This window comes from Neolamprologus multifasciatus, chromosome 15 (assembly GCF_963576455.1).
Source record: "Neolamprologus multifasciatus chromosome 15, fNeoMul1.2, whole genome shotgun sequence".
In the NCBI taxonomy this organism is placed as follows: domain Eukaryota; kingdom Metazoa; phylum Chordata; class Actinopteri; order Cichliformes; family Cichlidae; genus Neolamprologus; species Neolamprologus multifasciatus.
Genome location: NC_140453.1, coordinates 30428023 through 30447172, shown reverse-complemented (window position 1 = coordinate 30447172; position 19150 = coordinate 30428023). Strand labels below are relative to the sequence as shown.

The following is a 19150-nucleotide window of genomic DNA, read 5'->3' as shown; positions in this document are numbered from 1 at the left end:
TACAGTGTCAGAGATGGCCATTCTTCACAATCGCCTTGTATGTATCTGGCTAGAGACCGGCTACAAACATATAGGCCAAGTGAGTTACTTTTAATTTGCAGATCACAAACAGCTCTTTCAGTTGTATATGACCATCTAACATTTAATCATCTAGCTCATTATGACTTTCTCCTCCTCCTTCCTCTTTTCCACCTCATCCGCTTCCTCCTCACTTGAAGCCTTATCACCTGAACTGAATTCAGGGCTCTAACACACAAAAACATTCATAAACATGCTTATTAGTTCCTGACATTGTTACACTTAGTTACTGTCAGCAGATCAGACGTGCGACCCTCCTGTCCCAGAGCAGCTGACAGCGAGCTAGCTAAAAAAAACAACAACAGCTGGTTATAAACTAGCATTATGCCAGCTAACGTTAGGCTGAGTGTCCTGAAAGTCCTAATGCGTCCTAATTGCTTTTGAAAAACAGTTTTATTAAATTTCACATTGCAAAAATGACAGAATGACATTGCAAGAACAGCAGGTCCTAATGTCGGCTAACGGGGGTAAAAACATCGGCTCACCTCCGTTTCTCTGTCATCAGACAGAGGTGAGCTTTGCTGACTCGTATCAAGACTCCTTTTACAAACTTTCACGGCCTCCTCTATAGTGAACACACGGGCGCCAGGTGAGATAAAATACTGACTGATAGTTTAAACTCACTAGTGTGCTCTAATGTTATATATAATGGTGGGTAACAGGCATCTCCGAAAACTGCCTCGTTTGAGTTTTGGACGAAATGGATTCTGGGATATTGCATTTCGTCATTTCGAGCTGATTGGAGACCAAACCAGCCAATCAGATTTTTTTTGCATCCAAGTCTGTGATTGGCCGGTTTTGTGGCACAAATATAACGGTGTAGAGAAAGAGTTGAGCGCGCACGGGCAGAAATGTTGAGAGCGCGAGCAACACATTGCGAGCGAGCGCAAATGCAAAAACTGAGCGAGAGGGGCTGCTATTGTGCGTGTGTGTGAATAATAGCAAACACTGAAATACATTTTCTGCACGCAGCAATGAATTCTGTTCACTCAAATTCAGTTTTTCTTCGCTCAAAATAAATTTCTCCTCAAAATGCAACACTTGCGCCTGCAATTTTTTTTTACGTGCGCTCAGAATAGTGGCACAAAAATAACACCATAGAATGGTGGCCAGAACTGCTTGTCCTACAACATCCACCGTAGCCAGGGTTGTGAAGAAAACGCAATTCAGTTGACTGCAATCTGCAATATACTGACATCTAGTGGTGAGATTGTGCACACTGTAGCTTTAAGATGCAAAATACCAACCTTGTTGAAATAGCGCCAAGCAGCTGTAGTATTCGTCTATAGCCCGTAGATCTCAGGGAGTAGATACATAAAATGATCGCTGATACCGAACGCTGTCTTGTGTGTGCGATTTTAGAGATGCTGTTTTTCAACTACCCAGTTTCTCGGTGAATCTAAATTTAAGATGCCTTTCTGTGCTTTTCATCATACTTGTCAGAGTGCCCTTGAGAGTTCTGATGAGCGTCTTTGAGCACATTAACATAATCTCCACTGGGCCTCTGGAAGACCCTTAACCATCAAAGCAATGTGCACTGCCCTGCCTTTGTTTGTCCATTTGTAGTGCAATTACTGTGAAATATTGCTATGTATCCCTGTGACTGGGCCATGTGGAGCAAAAGGAATCTACAATTTCATGAAGTGCGATGAAGTCCGGGAAAGTTGGAATCGCGTCGAAACGCACTCATGCATTGTTTGTCAAACTCACTTCCTCTCCTTCTGTCTCCCTCAGTCATGATTTATTCCTCTCATTGGTGAGTCATATAAGTCCGTGATAAATAACATCGGCTGCCAAAACAATTCAAGGTTCAAGTGCATAAGAGGATTAGTGATTACTCTCAGAGTTTGTGTGTGCGGGGGGGTGCATCTATGCACAGGTGCATCTATGTAGTATGCACATCTGTGCACAACCACAAACACTGAAAGTGTCTGCCTACAGCACGTGTGTTATCAGTGTGTGCTCCTGTATCAACTGCTTTTCTTCACAGTCGTCCCCATGGGTTGGTAAAGGGAGATTTGGATTAAAAAACACGTAGGTAATACAGGGCAATTCCTGTCCAGTGAGAGCTTTGTAAAGGCCAAAGTCATGAATATTCAACAAATCCCTCATTATTAAAAACTATCAGCTACTTTGCCGAATACAGATGTCAGTTCCTGCTATTTGTTTACGCTGTTAGTCTCAAAAGATAAAGATGTTAATACAGAACACCAGGACTCTGATCATTTTAAATAAGCATCCCACCTCGGATTTGCCTGTTTTTGTGTCTATGATAATACATCATGTGTCAGGCAACTACAGATGAATGCTGCAGCATCCAGAACATGTAGGTTGAATGTCATGGTTAGACTAGTACATAGCTACTGTAATTCAAGCATGTATAAATCTAGTGCGTAGATTTTCATTGCACTACAGTAGTGAACTGATTATTTTTATCATCTTAAGATTATTTTACTTATTTAAGTTTAATATTTATTTTGGGGATAAACTACCAAAGTCCACGGCTATTTATTGTATGGCAGTGAGGAGGTTACGTTACAATACACAGCTCTTTTAACATCTGTTTCTATTTTTTTCTGTACATTGGTGTAGCAAATTTGTTCTGTATATGTGTTTATGTGTTTATGTGAGCTGCTGAGGAATTTTCTACCTATCTATTAGGGGTGCAACGATACACAAAATTCACGGTTCGGTTCGATACTTTTTAGTTTTTAAATTTAATGTTGCTGAAACAACAAAGTAATAAAAAAATAAATCTATCTGATTGAGAAATCACTCATCTTTGGAAAAGAGAGTTTATTACAGAGAAATGTCTCTTTCCAAAATAAAAGCTCTACTATACGCTTCTTCTGGGCTATATTCTCAACAGCATATAATAATAATGGATTGGATTTATATAGCGCTTTTCAAGGCACCCAAAGCGCTTTACAATGCCACTATTCATTCACTCTCGCATTCACACACCGGTGGAGGCAGCTACGGTTGTAGCCACAGCTGCCCTGGGGCAGACTGACAGAAGCGAGGCTGCCATATCGCGCCATCGGCCCCTCTGGCCAACACCAGTAGGCGGTAGGTGAAGTGTCTTGCCCAAGGACACAACGACCAGGACAGAGAGCCCGGGGAACAAACCGGCGACCTTCCGGTTACAGATACAGATACGGTTACAGATACGCTTCCCAACCCCCTGAGCCACGGTCGCCCTTAAACATATCAGGTCCCCATAAGGAGAATCATGTGCTAACGGCTGTCTAAATGACTCGGGTAAAGTTTGTAGCATGCGTGCTTGTTGTTTTTGTCTGCTTCCACTTGTCTTTGCACTAGGATGATGTCGGAGTACATGTGCAGTCATATTCGTTGTGTTCCCACTAGTGCTGTCAGCGTTAATCTGAAATGATGTTAACGCCACAACACGGCAAATCTCCGTTAACGAGCTACCGCGGATCACCCCGTGCGTGGGGCTGGACGGCCAACACGTTAACTAGCTAACTGCGCTAACACACTAGTTCCCACCCATGTGATTGAGCATTGCTGGCACATCCAACATACTGTTTTACTTTTGTCCATGACGCGCTTACCTTCAGGGTCATACGTCACATAAAGACCAAAATAGTTCCAAAGGCCAGATCTGAATGAAGGTGGGGGAGGTTCAATTTGCCATGTTGCAAGGAGAGCTTAGCTTCTGTCTCGCTAGCTTGCCCTGCGCTCAGTGAATCTGCGTTCGACTACTCCGCCTAGGCTGCACTGTCGAGCACAGATCCACTGAGCGCTCAACACAGACAGCACCGTCAGAAGGAAAGTTGATCAAATAAATTAAAAATTTTGTATTGTTTGATACATATGCGTACCGAACCGAAAGCACTGTATCGAACGGTTCAATATCGATACGAGTATCGTTGCACCCCTAATATCTATCTATCTACAGACAGACAGACAGATCTATCTGTCTGTCTAAAATGTGTGCATAGACTTTCTAAAACAGTCTTATCCTTGAGTGGATTTTGACCTAAACCATATGTTTTCCTGACCAAATAACGTTGGTCCTACACCTGACTAAGCAGAGTGAAATGAAAGTATTAAGCAACACTTTCCTGGAGTCCTAAACAGAATTTCAACTTCAGTCTCCTGGTGGAAAACGAGGCGTGGTCTCTTAAAAGTGGAACAATCCTGCATGTCGAAAATGTGATTCTTTGAGACGGTAAGGACAAAAAGGTCTGATGCAGTCGCTTAGTTGGAGGGCTCGTCGAATCTAACAAAGACGGAGGGTCTCTGTGACCAGACTTCTACGACAGCTAGTAGTCAAGGAAGCCAACAAAGAGGAAATCTCTCCCTGCTCTTTAATTGCACTTTGGGCAGAAGATAAATCTCGCGGACGAGACAGGCGGGCGGCCCCCCCACTGCTGGTGGTCAGTTTACATTCAGGGTGATGTATGCAACAGTGCTGTAAGGCCACAGAGCGCAGCCTGTGATATTTATCTGCCCAATTAGGGCCAGTATATCTCTGAGATGTCTGCCAGTGTTCCCCCCCCAGCAAATCAGTTTCACAGCCATCCCACCACTGATGAAGGTTATGCTGTATGATAAACACAGCCTAGAGGACAAGCACGCTTGGATCCACACACAAGTGAGAGAATTCTTATTTCTGTTGTGATTTACACCTCTGAGAAGCAAATGTTTAACACCACAAAAGCCATGGGCTGACACTTCTAAGCCTGACTGACTGTGTGAACAGTCAGTCAGGCTTAGGGGGGGAACGATGCCAGAGTACCACGCATGTTCACAATTCAAAAGTTCAAATCCGACGGCATGTGGCAGGAAAAACTGGGCAAGGACTGAGTAATGTATGCTCATGAGAATGAAACAGACATTTTCATTTGAAAAGCAATCAGGGTTTACATACGACTACGTATGACTTAAACAAACCAAAAGAAAAACAGTCATCACAAAATGTTAAAGTCCAAATCCCTCTGTTCTACCGAAGATCAGTCAGGTAGAAAAAAACCAACAAAAGTCATATTTGGAACCACGTTAAAATTGTTTCTAGTAAGTTTTATTGATTACTTATTGTTTCCCTGATCGTGTTTTAGTCGAGCAGGACCAGGACTCGACTGCTCAACTTCCTTCTCAACTTCCTGCTCGACTTCCTGCAGGTATCTCTGTTTCTGCTCTGCAGTTACTGGTTCTACTGTGTCGACTGTCATCTCTCCGTGCCTCCCCGTCATCACCACAGTTAGTCACAGCAGTAAAATGTGTCCTTGATTTATCGTTATCGTCAAACTACTTGCAGGTGGGGTCAAGTTTAATTATTTAGGACATCACAACAGTAAATGGATTACTCTACATGTCTCATTCTCACATTCATACAAGACCTTTTGATCATTAATCCCTCCTTCCTGCGCTGAAAAAAACAACCAGACTAATCTGAGGTGTGTACGCGGGAATAAGAATGTGTCACAGAAAAAATTAAAAAAAAGAAAAGAAAAACAGCACGAGAAGACAACAACAAGTGACTCATTTTGACAACTCAACAAACTCAAAGGTTCTCAGAAGTCTTAAATCATGATTTTATTGCACCTAATGAGACAAAGACAAGACGAACAACATCACCCGCATCAAACGAGACGACGATGTGGAAACATAACGGGGAATCCAGTCTGCTAATTCTCCTAGCGAGGTATGCCTATATTGTTCCAACACAAACGCTGTGACAGTGTAAAACATGTCGAACTCACCATGACAACAGCCAGACATGAAGTTTAAAAAAAAGGCTAATTAAAGAAAAAAGGCACTGAGAATAAGACACAATTAACAGTTAAAAGAGAGGAAACTGGAATTAAAGCCTAATTAGGTCTTGGTTCAAATAAAGGCCAAGTTCCCGCTTTACCTGAAGTAAATAAAGCTTTGATTTAAGAAGCTGCAGCTACCCGTGATTCATCAAATCACTTTTCAAGTTTATTTCTATTATATTTTAATTAAATTATACATCTTATGTCGTGGTCCGCGGCCCGGTGTCCGAGGAGCTGATGGGATGCCCACGCCCACGGGTGTGGCTGTTAACTCCACACCTGCATCCCATCTCAGGCGATTATCAGGTGGACTATTTGATCCAGCCCAGCCAGCTGCTCCACGCCAGTCCATTAGTCGTCTCACAGCGGTAACGTACGCCCACGGGAAGGCGGTTGTGAAAACCCTCGTTTACCTGAACAAACGCTAATCTTTTCCTTTGCGCTCAGGTAACAGCTCGACGTGTTTTTGAGCCACCTGCCCATCTGGAGTTTGGATCGCCTCCGGTACGATCACCTCTACTTTCCTGGAGCTCCCCCGCGGATCCTCACCCCTCCCTCCGGCTCCCACGGCCCCGCTTTGACTCCTCCCACAGTCCCAATTACGGTGTTCCTGCGTAACTCATTCCCTTGGTTTTCCTAGTTTCTCGCGTGTTTTCCTTCGACCCTTCCGGGACACCTTTAGTTGAAATAAAGTTTCTTTTTCGTACTCCTGTGCGTGTTGTCTCTGCTTCTGGGTCCAGCTTGTGTACTGAACTTCGGTTCATGACATCTTACGCATGTTTTCTCACATGCTCGACTCTTTTTTAAAACAATTTCGGCATTAACGGTATAAGCCGAGTGTTATCTACGCTGGAGTGTCTGTGCACTTTCACAACTCGAGGTAATTTATTGAATATTTACGGCTATCGGCAACAATGAGTGACAGCGGAGATTTATTTTTCCTGCCCATTAATCTAATGTTATCCACGAGTACAGGCATGCAGAGAACACATGAAAAAAACCCAGAGGATAATTGAAGTGGGACACCATCCAAGAAAATTCACGGGGAGTAAATCTACATTCTGTGGTTTTCGGTGGAAACAAACCCATTACTGTAATCTGGAGAATAAAGCTATACAGCGAATACATTTCAAAGTATAAAAGTATAAAAATAAACATCACTCCATTTTTTATTGTGAATAAAATAAAACCAGCATGCACAAGGCAATTACATTTTTACATAATAGATAATCAAAATGTAATTTTGAGGTATTTACAGACGTAAAAGGTGACACAATAAGGAGGCAAATTTCATGTTAAGCTCTTTTACCTGTGAATACCGCTCAAGGCTCCAAATGAAAGTTTTCTCCACTCAAGCCGCCTCTACTCTCTATTCTCTAGAGAAGACAGACGTGAGAGCTGAGCGGCTGACCTTTAACCTCACTCATTTTAATTAACAATGCCTAATATCAGCCATTTTCATAATGAGGATTCACTTTAGGCTCACGCAGATGCACAACCGACTACACACACGCGCACATGTGCATGCAGTTGTGCAAATATATATTGCTGCATGCATGCAAACAGCTCGTGATGAGAGAAATTTACAAGAGCTTAGATAAAAATTCACAAACACACACACACACACAACCGTGCAATGATTGGTGGCTAACTAAATGTCAGGGGCCATAATGGCAAATCTGTTCCTTTAGACACACTCAAATTCTCTCCCCTGCAATATAAATGGCAGCCACATTGTTTCAGTGCATTATTATTCCACTGAGGCCCTTGATGCTCAGTTATTCCAGCTCATGCTGATTCACTATTCTCTGTTCATAGAACATCTTTTCACAGGCATTAGAAGCTATTGCAGTAATGTTGTCAAAGTGTCTGTTTTCCACTTTGATAGCAATCATCGCGCAACAAGAGCAGTCTTTCAGTCTTCCAAGTCTTTCATCTAAAACTAGATAAAACTAGATAAATCAAGAATCTCAGTGTAATTCATCTTTTTTTAAATTAAAATCTAATTTTATCTTAATAAAATTTCTAGTTGTAACAGTAATTCTAGCTCAGCTAAAATGTAACTTTGGTTAATGTAACTAAAAACATCAAGTGTAACACACTGCAGCTATAAAATGCTCGGCACTGGTCTCCACATTGCTTTATATACATTGTTATACCTTAGTAGTGAAGAGTGTGTCGTTTCCACAACACTGCTTTCCTCCCGAGGTCCCCACAGCTGTTGAAAGGAATGACTTACGCAAAGACTGGAAGTTCACAGAACTCCGATAATCACAGAATGTTTTCCTTCAACGTGTGCTTGAGCTTAGAGCAGCTGTACAGTAGGCTTTGTTTCTATTGGTCGTGCAAAGGCGTGTCACAGAGCGCAGCGGTCAACTTAACTCTATAGCCTACCTGTGTACGTCATGGCCCTACGTCTGTTTTTCCAGCTTCCAGAGTTCTTGGACTCTCTACTTCAGTGGTTTCGATATGAGATTCCTGGTTTGCTTAGTTTTTATGTTGTTTCTTATTTGTGTAGTAGGGAACTCAGTCTTGTCCTTGGTTCCCTTTGTGTCCCTCCGCCTCCCTAGTTTTATCTCCGTGTCCTGCGTCCCCGGTTGTCTGGGTTCCCCGTTTAGTTCTGTCGAGTTAGTAAGTCTAAGTTCTGGCCCCTGTGTTAATTACTTCCTCTTTTACTCCTGGGTCCTTGTCCCATTATATCATGTTCAGCTTCACTTTCTCTGTCTCCTTAGACAGATTCTGTTCAGCCATGTTTTCCACCTGTTGCCAGTTACCTTGACATCTTGTCTCTATATTGCCTCCTTTGTCCTTGATCTCCCTCATGGTTCCCATGCTTTGTGTCTTCCTAGTGTTCCGTTTCCCCTTTGTGAAGTAAATTCAGAGTTCCTGGCATTCCTAGTGTATTAGTATTCCTAGTATACTTGTATTTGTATACCTAGAGTTATCTTATGAGCTTCATAGTAAAGCTCTTTTGGGTTCACTGTACTCAAATGGCCTCCACGGTCGCCAGATCTCTAGAATGTGGCGGTGCAGGAGATTTGCTGAATTTGCAGGCAGAGGGTGAAGCTATCATCTCAAAATGGACCAAAATCTCTGAGGAATGTTTCGGACACCTTGTTGAATCTATGCAATGAAGAACTGAAGGCATTTCTGAAGGCAAAAGGAGGGTCCAACCTGATATCAGCAGTGTTTAAATTTACCGGTGAGTTTATCTTCCTCTATCATATAATACATGCAACTGTTTGGCAAGAAAGTCTTAGTCACTGGAAAAACACTGGGATTACATGACTGTCAGATGATACAATCAAATTCTGGGAAAATTGCAGGTTGAGTCCAGCGCACACAGAGAGAAAGATCATGTTTATTACTCATTTAAAAATAAAAAAGCTGCATTTCTGTCCTTATCGGCTGAAACGACTGCTCATATAGGAAAATTACTCCTCTGATTGTTCATTCCTTGTAACGCTTGTAGACTATTAGAGTAAATGTCTAATCTAATAGCAGCGTTCAGTTTAATCTTCAGGTGAGCTGCATCGACTATTGACAAAACGTCCCGCCGCGTTTCAGTTTCACTGAAATATGCAGAAGTTAACTTTAAACTTTTTAAGCTACTTGACATCGAGTTTAAAAGGAAAATTGTTTAACCAATATGTGCACCGGGAGCAATCTGTTTGAAATTGAATCAAGAGCAAAGCAGAGCCAGGTTGCAATTACGTGTAAATCTTATAACATCGATGTCACTAATACTCAAGTGGAGTTTGTGACAGTCGGTGAAGGAGAAATGGCAACGCGAAGGCATTCGTCGTGTGGATTTTGTCACAGAGGCGCTTTAGCGATGCTCGACAGGACTGTATTTTCAGGCTCAGGTCAAAAAAGCACCCAACAATTAACGAGACTGACAGAATCACAGCACATTACGAATAAACTGCGATTTGCTTGGTCTTTTTATGCCGTGTAATTACACGCTGCTTCTGCGCTGACATTAAAGAGAGGAGCTGCAACCGGAGGTTTAACCCTCCATTTCTCTCCTCGCTGTGAAACACTCTTTCCAGGCTGACTCACTCCGTGGGCGTGGGCGACTTTTCACTGTGGATCCGCTTTGATCCATATTAATGTCCAAAGCATTTTCATCACATACAGGATTACTGCTCACATTTTTTGAAAAACGTTAACCCCTACGAAGCAACACACCGCGCCGGGGCGACGTGTAAAATCCCACATGAAACCCTATATCTTTAGACGTACTGCGTTACGCGAACAAGATTTCTCTTAACAAATTCGCGGTGATGAAACCTTGAAATGCATTTCCAATGCCTGTGCGAGCAGCTACTGATGGTGAAAGGAAGTATGCTTCTTTCCCCTTCCTCGCTGTGACGAGATATTCTTAGATGAGAGGTGCTGCGCATATTTAATGCATTATCACATCTACAATCTTAATTAACCGAGAGCGAGGAATAGAATGGCGGCTGAGGAGGAGGCCAGTTATGTGATGTACAGAAGGGGCGGGCTGGGCTTGATGCCAATCTTTTCAGTATCCTGCATCAGATGCTGTTCGGGGGGCGATTGCTGCTAAGTTAGTGTAAGCGGGATGGAGAGAGGAGAATATGCAGACGAGGAAGAACAGCTTGGTTCACATGCACTACTTACTTCATGGTCAGAGCATTTCACATTTACTCAATAATCAGTGCACAGCCACGAGGCAGAGCCCATTTGCTTTAATCTTGTTAAGTCGAGTATTTGAAGAACGGTCTGACTGCTCGGCACCTGTGCCAAAAGTACCTGGAGGAAAACAGGGACCCTTTAGTAATTTAGCAGACCCCCTGTGGCCTTATGATCACTGCTTTTGGCTGAGATTACGTGAGAGAGAGAGGGAGGGCGGGCACCGGCGCCTTCAGAGGACTGTTGTTGTGATTTCAATTTACAAAAAAAAAGCTGAGTTTAATCTTTGCATCACTCTGTGGAATATGAATATGCTTCTCTGCATCCGACAGACCCGCAGTCCTCTCATCGTCCTATTTTTGTTTTGGCACACTGAGCTTACTCCATGTGCAATGACAACAAAGAGAAAATGCGGTGCCGAGACAGTGCCCTCGGCGTTGTGTGTCTCTGAGCTGTAATGCCGGTGCAATAGTGCAGTCTGAACATTTTTTCCACCCACCTCTCAGGGGCGTTTGCAAACACGCTATGGGGGGGGCACAGATGCAAATGTCTAATTTGCTGAGGTGACATAAGGTCTCTGAGGGGGATAAATGTCACACTGAGATTAAATGATTCTTAGAGAAGACAGCAAAGTCATATCCCACCTCTAGCCTCTAATAGAGCAGCATGTGATTCATGCATTACGAAGCGCGACGATAACCAGAGTTTCCCGGTGCCGTAGGTTCGGGTAAATGGTAAATGGCCTGTATTTATATAGCGCTTTACTAGTCCCTAAGGACCCCAAAGCGCTTTACATATCCAGTCATCCACCCATTCACACTCACATTCACACACTGGTGATGGCAGCTACATTGTAGCCACAGCCACCCTGGGGCGCACTGACAGAGGCGAGGCTGCCGGACACTGGCGCCACCGGGCCCTCTGACCACCACCAGTAGGCAACGGGTGAAGTGTCTTGCCCAAGGACACAACGACCGAGACTGTCCAAGCCGGGGCTCGAACCGGCAACCTTCCGATTACAAGGCGAACTCCCAACTCTTGAGCCACGATCACCCTGGGTACGGAGAAATCCCGAGGGATGCGACTCCAGAGAAGGAGGGGAAAAAAAATCTCGTCTTTACCTCCGTCTTCATCCGCTCATATAAAACTGACGTTATTTTTCATTGCCATAAATAATGTAAAGGTTTCTGCTGAGAGAGAGACGACTAAAAAGGAAACACATGGAGATTCAGTTTTTTAAAAAAAGAAGGAAAAAAGTCGAACAATTCCAAAAACAGCTTTACATATTTATCAAAGTTACAAACTTTCAGTGGCTTCTCAATTTGCCAAGTCATCATTGTTAAGGGACTGGTGAATTTTAAGGATTTATGAAGCGAAGCGTTGAACATTACTTCCATCTCCATCACAAGCTGTCCCTTAAAAATGTCCAACTCTCGGCAAATGTTCCTCGCTTGTATTTTAGCATTCGTCTTTTCTGCCCCACAGCTTGTTAAAATATTCAAATATCTCCATTTTCAAATCTGTAAATGACCGAATGCAAGAAAGCCACTCCCTGCACTGCAGACGAAGATATTCATTTCAGATAAGCATAATTGCTCGGTGGATCAACTAGTCAAAGACCCAACCGTGCACCTGAAATGAGTTGAGACCATTGCATATTTCCATGCAGTAATCCCTTCTTGCTCCAATTGTCCACGTTACTCTTCCATGGCGCACCGTCTAGCAAAGTAAAAACGCCCCAAAAAAATCCAACGCCATGAAATCCTTTTAAGTCAACTGTAACATTTGTGTTGCGGTATTAATAAATGTTGCATGCTTGGACTGAAAAGCTCAGATTAAAGTGTCTGTTTTTTCTGAGCAAGTCTTCCCTTTCATTTCAGCAGATGAAAAAAACAGCATGCTCCCAGAAGCCTCTGCAACATGACAGAGCGGCTCCTCTGCTACATCTCATCTGTAAAGAAATCCCTCTGTTCTCGATGAGTGGGCTTAAGCATGTGTACACAACTACCACACAGTGACAGGTAAGGTTTCCCAGTGCAGAGTTTTGACAAAGAAAATGAACTGAAGCACAATATGGTGTAAAATGGCAGAGATGCCAGAAGACCACACATATGCTTTGGGACAGAATGGCTACCAAATTTTTAAACTAGCTCTAGCGACCTGTCAAAGACAAGCCTATCGGCATTCATCAGCTGGAGGTAGTCATCTGTATTTCAGGATACTTCCTGCCTGCAGCTCCCTCTCAGATACACAGAGCTGTCTCTCCATTTGCCTGATGACTCAACAGATTTAGATACATAACACAATCAAAACGCCATCGAGCTTTACTGAAAGCTGATAACAGCATAAGTACATTTAGGGATCTCCATGTTTTACACTTTTTCACATGATTATATCGTCTGCTCATCATCCATCAAGGAAACAGTGACCACATCCCTTCACATAGCGTTCAGATATTTTAGTTTTCTGGTATCACTACTCAGTCTCTCTCCTACACTACAGGTTTAACGAAGCTGCAGCTTTCTGTGAAACAGCTTCTGTTCAGCCTCGTTATTGTTCATGTGAAATAAAACGCAGTTCTCAGAGTATAACGCACTGACATCACTGACTTTGATGGTCAACGTGTTACATTTGCGAACAACAGTTGCTATTTGTAGGTCAAACTTTTGCCAAATCTTAGCCATTACGTCCCATCCATCAGGAATTCTAGCCATTCCAAGACTTATTATGCAGCTGACAGCTGGCACATTAGCTTCGGCTTGATTGTGGCCATATGGCCAGTGGTGAGGAGCTGCCATGACCCACAACACCCCTGGTAAGATTCCCATTACAAACTGTTCTTCGGAAAACCGACGCCTACAAAAACATGACGCTCGTGCAGCTCACATTACTGCCTGCCAAGCAGCTGATTACAGTTTATCACATACATATTCAGAAACATGGTGTACCTGTAAAATGTGGCCCGAGCACAGGGAAAGCAACTCTATGTGCGTTCTGTCTCTTCCCTCCACTCTCGTCAATCCTAGAATTGCTTATAACGGCTGCTCAATGGGTCGATTTCAACAATGTGAACACAATAGGTTAGTGTAAAAAAAAGTATGAGATTTTCTTATTATAACCTCCAGACAAAGGTGCTTTCATTATAACCTTTTGACCAGCAATTAGCCCTAACTTATAGGGATGTGTTGACCTTTTCTCTCCTGGTACCTAACCCCAAGCAGTCTTACTAATACCAGTGCCCATTTGCACCCCCCCATTAAAAATTTGCATTACACATCTTACTGCATGGATCTCATTGAAATTCCAGCTCCTAAAAGTTCAACATAAGGAGCACAATCATTCTGTATTACTGAGCTTACAGATATAATCCAATTTCAAGCTTCTGTGTGACTTTTCAAAATGACTTTTCCTAAAACAAAAAAGTGCATAAAATGTACTTTTTAAAAAAAGTTTGATGCGTCAACCTTTAATAAAGGCAACTGAATGCCAATGGCCACTTTTATTACCTACACAGGAAGGGACATACAGACTAGGGCTGGGCGATATGGGCTGGGCAAAATTCATATCTCGATATTTTTTACCTGGATGGCGATATAAGATATATATCTCGATATATTTTTTTAAAGCCATAAAGTAAGAACAAAAAGAGAGTTCCTAGTCAAAGCTGTGTCCCAGATGTCACACAGGCACTTTTATTAACATAGAGCATAGATGTACATAAAATTTACTCAAAAATAAATTATGAACATTTATTAAATAATAATGCTCCATAAATAAAAGAAAACAATGTTGTTTTTGTGCATAACAAAAAGCTCACAATTGGGCAGTCAAAATGTAAACTAAAAGACGCTGAGCATAGTAACAAAGACAGATTTCACAGCTGCTCTGTTCCCAACTTCTACTGCGTGACTGACAGCATTGAGTTTGAAATCCTCTTCGTAACCACGTCTCTTAACAGGTGCCATTTATGGTCCTTAAACACAGTAGGGTAATATTACGTTGAAGCACCGTACGTATCACTCAGCGAGGCTCCTCGGTCGCCGTAATGCTCCGACAATCCATCAACCGGTGCAGCACCATAGCTTAGCAAAGTCGTACTAAAACATTTTTTGACAGATTGCTGAGCGCTGTGTACCACATAAAATCTGTTTGCGGTCATCAAGCACAACCAGAATTCATACATAAGGCGCGCTGTCAACTTTTGAGAAAATAAAAGGATTTTAGGCCGTGCAGCGCCTCTGGGCTGCATGGCGTTAGCGTGGTTAGCTTGTTAGCGTGGTTAGCTTGTTAGCGTGGTTAGCTTGTTAGCGTGGTTAGCTCGCTAACACGTTGACGGCGTCCAGCGATGCGCAGTAACTCGTTAACAGAGATTTGCCGTGTCCATCTTGTCGCTTCCTGCAGGTGAAGCGATGGGGGAGGAGGGGGAGTTGTGTTCAGTGAAGGAGGGGTGAGGCCGAGTAATGTTGCGTAAAGACAAAAGTGGACGAAAGAGAGGCAAACTTGCGGCTCCACAAGTATAGTTATAACGTAACATAGACTATATCGATATAAAGGATATTGTCACATCTTATATCTCGTATAAAAATATATCGATATTTTTTAAAAACTCGATATATCGCCCAGCTCTAATACATACCAGTGTTTCGTGCCCCATCTTACTGATATGTGATCTACTTTATAAAATCAGTATTCGAGGCCAGTTTGAGGAATCTCTTTAAAGTGAACAGACACATTTCTAGAAGTAAATTCATCATTCACTGAGAGGAAGCGAATGCCTGTGTGCTTGTGTTGGTGTGTGCGTGCGTCTGGGGGTGTATGCTTCCACTTGAGGAAACGCTAACAAGGCTCAAGACTGCTGATGGACACATTGGCAGAGGCGGGATTTGCCCCTGTGACCTTTCAGCTATAGCACAGTGGCTATAACTGCAGAGGCGCTGCGGTGCTCGGAGGAGTTGACAAGTGCTGATAGAACTCTGCGTTTATATTAAAGGTTTAAGCCTATCTGCATTAACAAACAATAAGTGAGGCTGTGGACGCTCAATTTCTTGATGAGAGATTAAAAAGAAATTAGATAAGGTGCATTTGCACTAAAGACTTCTCATGACTCTGAGGGTGCCAGCTCACCAGGGAGCTACAAACTTTCAGGGGGCTTGTTTTTTTCTGCTTGCATTCGCACAGCCAATTATATTGACCTGTTTTTGCTTGCTGTTGTCATCTTTGTGAATGGTGGCTCGCCCCACTCTGTGATGTTGTTTTAGCTTGCCGTGCACTCTTTAGTTTTAATTACCTGAGGCACACGCCGCAGCTGTAGTGGCTGGCGTGGAGACCCGCGTGTACGAGTAGGTCAGATTTACCACCTTTTAATTGATAGATCAGTGAAGCTCAAAGATTCTCAGATTATAGACAGGAAGATGCTACAAGATGAGACTTTCTGGAGAAAACGCTTCAACTTCTTCTGTTTTACATCAGCACTGATTCAGCACACATAACATCCATCATCAAGAAGAAGACTGCAGGGAGTCGAGTGCCAGGATGAACAATTATGGGGCTGTGATGTGGTCACAGGTGACGCAGGTAACAACAAACAGGAAGGTGATGACAGCAGAATCGGAAAGGCCGAGTTTCAACCGGAAAAGTTTTTCAGCAAAGTGATGACACCCGGCCCGAGAAGGAGGTTACACACTAAATTGAATCTGTAGCTCTACCCACTATCTATCCACCTGCTCTAACTTGATTATGCTAACCTGCACAGACGGATCAGCAGAGCTGTGTCGGTGCAGCTCCACAAAGTCAGTGCGATCTTTCACTTTCTTCTAATCCTGTCTCCGTTTGAGATTTACTGATGCCAAATATATCACGCTGACAGAAAAAAATCTCATATTTTTCACGTGTTCTAAAATGTAAGAATAAAACCTGGACTTCACTGTTGATTTCGGTTTTTGCCTCCAACTTTCACTCAGATAGCTGATGTTTACCTGCAATTTTGTCTGCAGGTTTGCCAGAAAGTTACAATCAACTACAAGAAAAGTCTACCAAGACTGTTTTCTATGAAACGTTGTCCTTTGTGGACTGACACGAAGATGGATGGGGTGGAGTCCGTCCTCCAACAAAGCACCTATAAAAAAGTACCAGGAGTATAGCATTTCAATTCTGTGACCCTTTAAAACCGACAGGATTCTTAACCAAAGGCCATTTTTCAACGGCAGCACAGTGAATGTGCTCTCATCAGCAGCCAACCACATAAACAAGCACAATTGTTCAAACGCCACTTTGTACCTTCGAAACCAACCTTAGTTACCGCTCTACGCCCACACGGTCTAATATTTGCACACTACAGGCAGCAGATTAAGAAATTTGGGGAAACAGAGTGTTTTAAAAGCGCGCTGCTTTCATGTTGTGCTGCTTGTTGAACAGGGACGGACACCTGAGAAGGTAAACAGTGATTTGTTTTGACTATTCTTCTTATCCCTGGTGAAAAGTGCTACCTCACAGGATAGCAGTTTACAGAAGCGCCGTCCGTGCTGTTTGCGAATTGATGCGACTCCTTTTTTTTTCTTTTCCAAACCCTGGTGCTCTTGTACCAGTTTAACGCGGATAAAGGCGAAACAAATATTTTCAATCACGGCTCACAACAAACAAATCAAACTGCAGGTAGGATCACATGCCTGAAAAGAATTTTCATAAGCTCTCTCCATATGTCACAACAGAGACGCCAGCTGGAGAGCTATTTCCACTTGCACATTTCACATATCGCTGCTCAAACTTCAGTGCTCCTGACCCTCACCTCTTCTATTAATACTGTGCTGCTTGTGCGGAGGTGTGCAACATTGTGTTTTCATAAATTAATCCTTACCTTGGCTAGGCTTAAAGCAGAATGAGAATAATTTGTTGTGCATTTTCAATTAATCTGATACCTGCCGAGAGGGGTGTGTGTGTGTGTGTGTGTGAATGTAGGCCAGGAGACAAGGTTGTGAAATAAATATTAGGATTAAGAGAGAATTTTTTAATGAAATCTTCACATCAGCCTAGAAAAGAAACATAACATGTGTGGGCCCATTAAAACCCCTAAAAAATGCACGCTGCCCACGATAAAGCCCAATGCAGACAACCTCTAAAAAGCTCAGTGCCAGCACATTTGTGTCGAAAACTAAAATTCACAACATTATCGTCTGCTAAGCAATGCATAGTGCATATATAGCATATCAGCAAGTGCAGGATGTAGTTAAAAGTTATCAGAATTGGATCTCTTTTTGTTTTGCCTGCTGCGACAAAATCCAGAGAGGCCTGATTAAAGCTACTTTGCCTCCAGTAAATTAAACCAACCGGCTTTTTGCTCCATGGCCTGCGGGCATACAATGTACCTTAAAATGTTGGTTTCCCGTCACCGAAGCAATTTCTCGAGCCTTTGCCTTTGTGAGCAAGGTGTTAGATCACAAAAAGGCACAGGACGGGAGCTGCAGCTTGCTTTTTGTGATGCTTGAAATGCTTGAAAACTCTGCACCTACGATTAGGGATGGGTATCGTTTAGGTTTTATCCGATACCGGTGCCAAACCGGTACTTTTGAAACGGTGCCGGTGCTTAAACGGTGCCCAAACCGGTGCTTAAAGAATGGAAAACACAAAATTGGTCCAAAAACCTCTCATGTTCAGCTGTTTTTTTTGTAAAAAGATAACAATGTTAGTCTTTTCTGCAGGTATGGGGCATATATGGTATCACTCTGGGCTGGAAGCAGCTTAAACAATGGAAAAAACACAAACTTTGTCCAAAAACCTCTCATGTTTAGCTGTTTTCCACTTTTTCTTCGGTCATTTTAGCCTTTTTGGCCAGGGTGAAGGGAGTATCTGCCATCAAACAAGAAGACAGCCGCATGTAGCTATGATGGTGTTTGCTAGTTCACGTTACATGCATTAATTTAATAACGCGGTTAGCTTACTCAACGTAAATTACACACGAACAACATTAAGCTACTCACGCAGAGAAGAACGGCTGCTGCTGCCATCATCATTTCTGCTACACTGGCAGGGCTAGGTTCATCGGATTTAAAGTGTGACCTCCTTTGACAGTATCACAGTATCAGCTTAAAGCACTTGTTGCAGGCTGCTGAGTTTGCATCTTTTGCTGTGAAGTACAGCCAGACTTTTGACCGCTTTACCTTGGGCATTTTTAATCTGTAGCTCTGCTCTAAAAGAACGTACGTACCTGGACCCGCCTACTATCCTCGAAACGTAAAATGATTGGCTAGAATCTAAAGTGTATCGTTCCATACCAGTTGGTGGCGGTAATGCACCTTTCAGTTGTTTGCCAACCGCCAATAGAAATGTAAGGAAGAAGAAAGTGTATCACGGCTCAGGAAAAAAAAGCACCGAAATAAAGCACCGAAATGCGCGCTGCTTTTCGGTCTGGTTACTACCGTTTATGTCAGAACCGGTGCCATGATGGCACCGGATACCGGTACCCATCCCTACCTACGATTTAAACAACCAAAATTGAACCGCAGATATGTGCAGACCACTGAAACGCGTGCATGCTTGGAAATGGAACAATGTAAGTTATCATAATCACCAACATATACATACTAATGAACATGTGCTACACACAGACAAAGTAAAGAACACGCATGGCCTGCACG

At 42.9% G+C, this 19150-nt stretch overlaps 1 protein-coding gene and 1 long non-coding RNA gene across 5 annotated transcripts in view; both read right to left on the bottom strand.

The window, feature by feature from the left end:
- negr1 (neuronal growth regulator 1) overlaps positions 1-19150 on the bottom strand; it is a 177191-nt gene that overhangs the window by 101782 nt on the left and 56259 nt on the right. The gene's annotated exons all lie outside the window — the stretch shown is intronic.
- LOC146502421 (uncharacterized) lies at positions 9733-19147 on the bottom strand. Its single transcript, XR_014869598.1, has 2 exons — positions 18987-19147; positions 9733-18021 (listed from the first exon to the last, which is right to left on the bottom strand). It is a non-coding gene; the product is annotated as an uncharacterized LOC146502421 (long non-coding RNA).